Below are 8,501 nucleotides of genomic sequence, written 5' to 3'. Positions count from 1 at the left end.
CACCACATAAGCAAAAAGAAAAAAGCCGGAAGTGGCGCTGTGGCAGAGCGCTAGCCTTGAGCTGAAGAGCTGAGGGACAGCGCCCAGACCCAGAGTTCAGGCCCCACAACTGGACCCCCCTCCAAAAAAAAAAAAACCCACCAGATCTTAAACAGATAGGGGGCTACTGATTACTAATGAAGGGAGAAAGTTGTGATCATATTAGCCTGCAAATCATGATGATAATTGTGGTTAATTGTTTGTAATAACAAAGTTCACAAAATATAGTTGTAACAATGAAAGAATGAATAGAATAGGGATGTGATTTTATTTATTATTATAAAGGAATATTGATAGATTTGAGTATAATGCTGTCTATGTAGGAAGTAAATATGGGTACTTATTTTTATCCAAACATATGGAAATACTAAGATGGTCTCAGTAAAAATAGCACTTAAATCAAAATTACACTAAAGCCTAGTGTTTACACCAGGTGGTCACAACAGTTCAGGAGAATTGAGCATCAGCAATTGCACATCATAACCAAAGGTGACAGGTTGTGTTCAGGATGAAAAAGGAGTCAAATGAGCCAAGAAGGAATTAATGATGACAACACAGTTTTTCTCTAGCACCTTGGAGACAACTCTAAATGATCTTAATAATATTAAAAAATAATAATAAACATATAGAAGTGTAACAATATTAACAATACAGGTCGATATCTTAAGATGCACAATGGATTATGGTTAACCTTGTCATAATTTAAAAGTACATCTAACAATATAACTATGCAGATAAAATGATTAGTGTAACTGATTGTAGAATGCAGCATTTTAGTTGTAGGCCCTGAACCACAAAGATATTTTGATTTGCAGTCACTTTTATAGTCATGTTTGTAATATTTATGATGTTATTCTGGATACAAAAAGGCAAATAAAGTTTTAACATTATTTGTAATAAATATTTTCAGAGACAGAGATGAAAGAAGAGAGAGATCAAGAGAGAAACTCAAAGATGTTGAAGTAAAAACCTTGTGGCTTTAAACTTAAGTTAGAAATATTAGTCAGAATTCATGATTTCTATTTTCCCATCTAAGGAAAAATACAGGTATTTTTAAAGGCATAGGAATATGACAAATCAGATGCAATGAACATTCAGAATTCCAAATTGCCATCTAAAAATGTGCTCCTAAATGGAACCAGAGCTCCTTGGGAAAATGGTTTGTTCTGTGTGTAGGACAGGAAGTATTCTTTCAGTATGAACATCTGATGTGTTTTTGTATCAGAAAGCAAGAAACAAAACTAATGGGGTTATGTCAAAAATAGGATGCAACAATCCAGGTGCCAGTGGCTCATGCCTATAATCCTACCTACTCAGGAGGTCGAGATCTCAGGTTTGAAGTCAGCCAGGGCAGGACTCTGATCTCTGGCCAACCACCAGAAAACCAGAAGGTAATGATATTGTTCAAAAAATGTTTATCTGACTTATGTAACTGTAACATCTATATACATCCCTTTATAATAATAATAAAAGTGCACAAAAGGAAAATAAAGTAAAACTAAAAAAAATTTCAATGTAAAATAAGTTGCTTCTGTTGGTACTTAAAAGGAGGCAGAGGAACAAAAATGAAAATCACATACCAAACTCATTGAAATATGTATGTCATTGCTAGAACATCAACTCATTAACTATTAGTAATTTTTTTAAAAAAGCAGTTATCCTATCTTTACTTACAAATGTTATTTCAGGTAACTATAAAGACATAAAGTATAAAAGAATTCAGAATGATTCCAGTTAGTTAATTGTGAAGGATAAAAAAATCATATTTAACACTAAGTAATGATGGTCAATGCATGCCAGACCTTTTAGGTAAAATCTTGATGTAGAGCTTTACAATGAAAGGAATCAAGTTGGCCAATTCTTGAATTCACTGATGGTCTCAGCACCAGTACCTTCTGGCAAAGTATATTACTAAAGCAATAGCACCTCCTATTATTTATCCTTAAGAGCACTTTCTCCTTGAAATAATGAATCTGAATCAGTTCCATATTTAGTGCTCATTTCCAATCAATGGAAATACTTTTGTACAAGTCAATTGCCATAGGAAGAAATAACCATGTATATTTGCAGATATTCAAGAAAATAATTGACTAATTTCTATAATAAGCTAAAAAAATAAAGGGAGAGAGAGAAGGAGGATGAGCTTTTAAAACAGCTTAACAGACCAACAAATAGGAGCAATACAAGAAGATATACAAGAAGCATAGATAGGCAAATGATGGTCCAAGGCAGGCCCCGAGAGAAAATGAAAATGGGAGACTCTCTCCAAAAAAAATAAAGGCAAAAGAAGGGCTTGGGACATGGCTCAAGTAGAAGATCACCTGCCGAGCAAGTATAAAACCCTGGATTCAAATCCCAGTATAAGCAAACAAACAAATTAATAAGACCAATAAATATAAGCAGATTTATTTTTATGCTTATTTGCACAAACAAAATGAAATAAAACAGTGGTAATTTGGAAATGGGCTCCTAATTGAAATATAACAAAGACTCACTAATTTGGGTAGCTGTGATAATACTCCTTTCCTTGTCAGAGTCACCTTGAAATGTTAAAGCATGGAATAACATGATTTTGCTCTTGCTTTAAAATATCAAGGAGAAAGAGAGCAGGAAGAAATAATAATTGTGGAAAAATATTGATGGGGATTTCAGGTAGTGAATGGATGTTAAAAATGTTATACTTCACTATATTTTTGTCTGGAAAATGTTACAATAATTCTTAAAAGTTTCTCTTTTTAGTAAATTGCTCCATCAAGTTACATAGAAGAAAAACATATTTAAAAAATATGGATTGCTAAAGTTTAGAGTTGAATCAAGTTTAGAGAAGAAATTAAGTCATTTGGTTTAAACAATAAACAATCCACCACAACTGGTATCATTGGCTGATGTGGTGAGACGATCACAAACCTGGGAAGATGTCAAAATAAGTCTAAACTTGATGAAGAGAATAAGTCTTATAGTAGTAGCTCTGGTCTTAGTCTGGTGTAAAATCATAAAATGTTAACACATGGTGCTGATATTTTTAAATAAATTTAATTGTATACTTAGTAACACATTTTGTAAGTCATTGAATTTGCGTGACCTTTGCTGAGCAAAGATTTGATGTATTAAAAGAAGCAGTTATGTTAAATTATAATTGCAATGTTGTATAGAAATATTCAAATCTGCCGGGCGCTGGTGGTTCAAGCCTGTAATTCTAGCTACTGAGGAGGCTGAGATCTGAGGATCACAGTTCAAAGCCAGCTTGGGCAGGAAAGTCTGTGAGACTCTTATCTCCAATTAACCACTAGAAAACAGGAAGTGGTGCTGTGGCTCAAGCTGTAGAGCACTTGCCTTGAGCTGAAGAGCTGAGGGACAGTACCCAAGCCCAGAGTTCAAGCCCCACAACCAACCAAAAAATAATAATAAATAAATTCGCAAATCTGTAACCAATAGCTAGATGCTCAGAAAAAAAATGGTTTCCAAACTTTCAGAAAATTCATAAGATTTTCATTAGATGCACAAAAGGACCTTAGTGAATTTTTGAATTATTTAACACATACTTGGCATTTAAAAATCATGTCAAACTTAGTATTCAAAAATTTAAAGTTTCTTGTAATTTTTTTACTAAAGGAGAAAAATTCTATCCTATGAAAATCGAAACACACTATGTTTATTTTAAGATGATTTCTTTGTTCAGGATTATATTCACTTTTTAGAATTCTAGTATCTTACATTTGCATATTGAAAAGGAATCATGACACTTCACATTTGTTGTGACTGATATAAGTTGATTTGATTGTTTGCTGTTTAAAATAGAGGAGGTTGTGTGTGCTTGTGTGCTTGTGTACTGTTCATTCACATAAACATTTTCGTAATGAAACAATTGTATTTGCAATACATACCTCTTGGTGAATAAATATGATTAAGACAGTAATTCAGACAGATGTCACTGAGATATGCTGATGGGAAATGTATCTCCTGAGACAATAAAGACAATGATTACAGGACTAAATGTGCATATTTCAATTAATTAATTTTAATTAAAAACTATTATTACATAGATAGTCACATCTTTGTTTTTGAAAGAATTCTGTTACATAACTAGAGTCTGAAGTACTGTGCATTTGACATTTCAGGTATTCTACACAGTGAATATGAAGATTTCCTTTATTTTTCCCAATAATATGTCAACCAGGAGATGTCTGTTCAGAAAGAGATCATTGTCTTCTTAATTCTTAACATCTATAACATCTGTTAACATTCTTAATAGTCTACAACATCTGTTTATTCTTCTGAAGAAATGTAACTTTCAACAAAGATGTCACCCTCAGATTGCTGGGATGGGCTTCTTGCAAATGCAACCAGCAATTGATGTTTATGGCTTCCAAAATTAAGGTTGAGCCTGGTGCATATTAGACAGGCCATGAACGAAACTTATCCAGGTGCTTTCTTTTGTTTTGGCATTTACTTTTGGCATTCTCTTCCATTATCCACCAGTGATGATCACAAGCATAGTGCTCTCCTCCTTTGGCTCTGAACCCACTTTCTATAGAACATGGCTGTCATTTGGACTGCCTTTTAAATAGGCTTCAGATTCTTGGAGCTTCTGTTTGTCCTAGATGTCTACCCCTAGAGTAACAAGACTATGTTCTATTAAATTTTGTATGATGGCATATTATATTATGGTCTCTAATAAGAGTAGAAAATCTGGGGCTGCAAGTACTTCATGTATTTCTAGATAAATTACTTCATGCTCTGCTGTTTCGAGCTAAACAAGATTTGTCATATTATTGAGCTCTTGTCTGCCAAATTTTTTCTTGTCTCAAGGATCAGGCGCCTTCTATGATTCAGAGTTCTTCCTCTGCTGCTATTAGAATATCTCAACCATTTGGGGGGAAGGCTTTTTGTAACTTTTCACTTGCAAGGTTTTATTCCATGTAAGTGTTAATTGAAAAGTACATGGCAGTGTTGTTAGCTTTAACAAACTCAGTATAAAAAAAGAAAAAAAGAGCAAACAATGTTATTTCTCAAGCCTTTATGACTGTTTGTGGACTTGTTCTGAATCATTTTTATGTGACTCCTACATCAAAAATGCAACAAAACAAGTTCCACCATCTATCCCAGAATGTTAGAGAGTTTTCCTGTTGTTGTCATTGATAAATGAAATGAAGGGAACAAGTGACTCATTGAAAATAACCGTAGTGCTAGGTTTCCAGACTTGGAACCATAGTCTAGGAGTTTAGATATGACACCACAGCAGGAACTGGTTCTCACAAATAAAATACAATCCCTTCTGATAAAAATATCCTATCATTTATGAACTTGTGAATTCCTTTTTGTTTGTTTGCTTGTTTATGAAATAATAGCATTTTTTCTGAAGGCTAGGAAATCCAAGCTCAAGGACTCTTTTGGTTAGGACCCGGGCTCTCTGTTTCCAAGATGATACTTTGTCACTGCACTCTCCAAAGAGGGGCTACTGTGTCCTCACGATAGGAGGTCTAAGGGCAAGGAGGGGAGAATTCTCTTCATCAAACACTTACAAGGGCTTGTAATCTACTCACCTGTCAAGTACCTCCTAAAGCAATGCCTCTTACTAATGAGCCTTGGATGAGGAAGTTTCAGTGTTAGTTCCGGAGAGAACAAAAACATTCTAAACATAGCAAAGATATTTATGGAAACATGAAGTAGTAGTTTTTTAATACTATCATTTACAAATATAGTAGAAAATATTAGGAGTGTTGTTTAGAGTTGAAGGTAACTGTCATCCAGGAAGTGGACATGGTGGGAGAGGTAGAGTGGAGGCATGCTTTCTTGTTATGATTTGAAGTACCAATGAGATTTTAACCATGTCACATGAATTATTTTAATGAGAATAAAAATATTTGAAGAAAATTTTGAGTGACAGACAGACACTGACATTGCAGAAGAACTAAATCTGATGTTAAAATCAACCCATTCTAAAATGGAATCTGACAGAGTAGAAATCCTAGAACCCAAGATGAATGCTAAATACTTAAAAGGACTAGATTTTAACAAGGGTATCTGCCTTTTAGTTTTATATTGGACCTTTCAAATTGTGTAGCCAGGGTGACCAAGAACAATTACTTGGATTCTAACAATTCTGATTAATTTGGTCTGTTTTTGAGATATATGTAAGTAGCTGTATTTATGTACTATGTGTTTTTCTTGTGTTTGGTTTCTTTCACTCAGCATTGTATTTGTGAGATGCTTCCATTTTAGTGTATTTATTGGTAGATTCTTTATACTCACCTTGCATAGTGCTGTTTTTCAAGACTTTTTTGTTTAGAAAGAATCTGGAGGGTTTATTAAAGCAGATCACTTTCAGAACTTCTGTTTTAGCTACTCTAGGGTAAGGTTTAAGGACTGGTTTTACCAACAATGCCCATATGTGATGCTGGACGGGATCGTATCTTGAGAACCATTTCTGTAGAGGATGCCATATAGAAATACACTACCATGGGCTGGGAAGGTGGCTCAGTGGTAGAGCGCTTGCCTTGCATGCTCGAAGCCCTGGGTTCGATTCCTCAGCACCACATAAAAAAAAAAGAAAAGAAAACCGGAAGTGGCCCTGTGGCTCAAGTTGTAGAGCGCTAGCCTTGAGCTGAAGAGCTTAGGGACAGCGCCCAGGCCCAGAGTTCAGGCCCCACGACCGGAATAAAAAAAAAGAAGAAATACACTACCATGCTTTCAATAGGCATTTGGTTTATGATTGCTGTTTTCTTTCTTGAGATAAGGTCTCCCTGTTGCTCAGGTTGGCCTGGAACTCTTTATCAGAATTCCTACCTCAGCCTCCCAAGTGCTGAAATTACAGGTATTCACCACAATGCCCAGCTTTTTTTGATCACTTTAAAAAATATTATACATGTATTTACTGTTGGCTATACTAGTTTATTTTGATAATCTGTATTAACATCTTTATTAAAAATAAATAGCTCATGTACTGAGAGTATGCATTATCTTATTTTTAAAAATACATTGTACAGATAAAGGATAATAATGACATAGTCATATTATTTTCTGAGTGCTAAGCAATAAACTCGTTTTATTACCATCTCTAGTTTGCTTATGAGAAAGTACAAAGTATAGGAAGCTGAGGTTGGCAAAGTTCAAGGACATGTCCTTAAGTACCACATCTCTTCCCCTAGACATGCCATATTAAGTATGACAAGCCAGAAGTGTAATCTATATAGATATAGATCAGAAGATACAGGAGAAATCACTCTCACTGCAGAAATCCCTGCCTTGCATTCATAGAGCCAATACTCCAGCTGATGGGACAGATACAAAGTGTATACAATAAAGGATAACAGCAGGTGGGTGGGTACAAGTCAGTCAGCTCAATTTGATTTGATAAAGTATACAGAAAGAATTCAGAAAGAAAAGAATTGAGTCCTACAATCTATGCAGAAATGTAGTAAACAATAGGAAAAGACCTTCTAGGCAGGGGGGATATTCTTAATAAAAGTATCATATGTTCTAAGAAACTGAAAATAGTTCCAACTGGTTGAGACATGGGGTGAATACGGATGGACTGCATCAAAGAAAACACCTCATGGGGGCTTTGTTATATGAGAGTTTAAAAAAAGGGTAAACAAGGGAAATGCGGTCAGGTTTGCTCTGTGTGTGTGTGCATGTGTGTGTATGTGTATGTATGCATGTGCACAGAGCATGTGTGCGCTGGGCCTGGAGCTTGAATTCAGCTCCAGGCCCAACTGTCCTCAAGGCCTTTTGCTGGTTAATTGAAGAAGAGACTTTTGGACTTTCCTTCCTCTAGCTGGCTTTTATCCTCAGTCCTCAGATCTCAGCCTTCTGAGCATCTGTGATTATAGACATGAGCCTCTGGTACCTGGCTCAGAAGCAGAAACAGTCAAATAAGTTGATGTTACGTGAAATGAACCCCAAGATAAAGATGCAAATGTTTTTTTCTTTCTTGCTATTGTTTCTAACATATTTATAAGATGATTTCTTTGTTGCTTTGTATGTCCCTCCCCACGGTATAACCCCTGTTTTCACTGTATTTGATGTTGGTATAATTTGGGGAGTGGAAGGGAAAAATCAAATAGTTTAAATAGGGATACAGGTAGACCCAGTGCAACAATGAGATGTACAAGATGTTATATCGAAAAACGAACTTTACAACTTTGGGAGGGGAGGGGGAGGGGGGATACAGGGGGGTGGGGGGATGATGGGAGGGGCAGATGGGAAGGGATGGGAAGGGTAAACAAAGGAGGCAACAATGCTTGATAAGAAATGTACTCATTACCTTGCTCATGTAATTGTTTTTTTGGGTCCAGTTGTGGGGCCTGAACTCTGGGCCTGGGCACTGTCCCTCAGCTCTTCAGCTCAAGGCTAACACTCTACAACTTGAGCCACAGCACCACTTCTGGCTTTTTTTTCTTTTTGCTTATGTGGTGCTGAGGAATCGAACCCAGGGCCTCATGCATGCAAGGCAAGCACTC

This window comes from Dipodomys ordii, unplaced genomic scaffold (genome assembly GCF_000151885.1).
Source record: "Dipodomys ordii isolate 6190 unplaced genomic scaffold, Dord_2.0 Scaffold175, whole genome shotgun sequence".
Classification (NCBI taxonomy): domain Eukaryota; kingdom Metazoa; phylum Chordata; class Mammalia; order Rodentia; family Heteromyidae; genus Dipodomys; species Dipodomys ordii.
The sequence above is the reverse complement of the archived record's forward strand: the minus strand, read 5'-3'. Positions refer to the sequence as shown.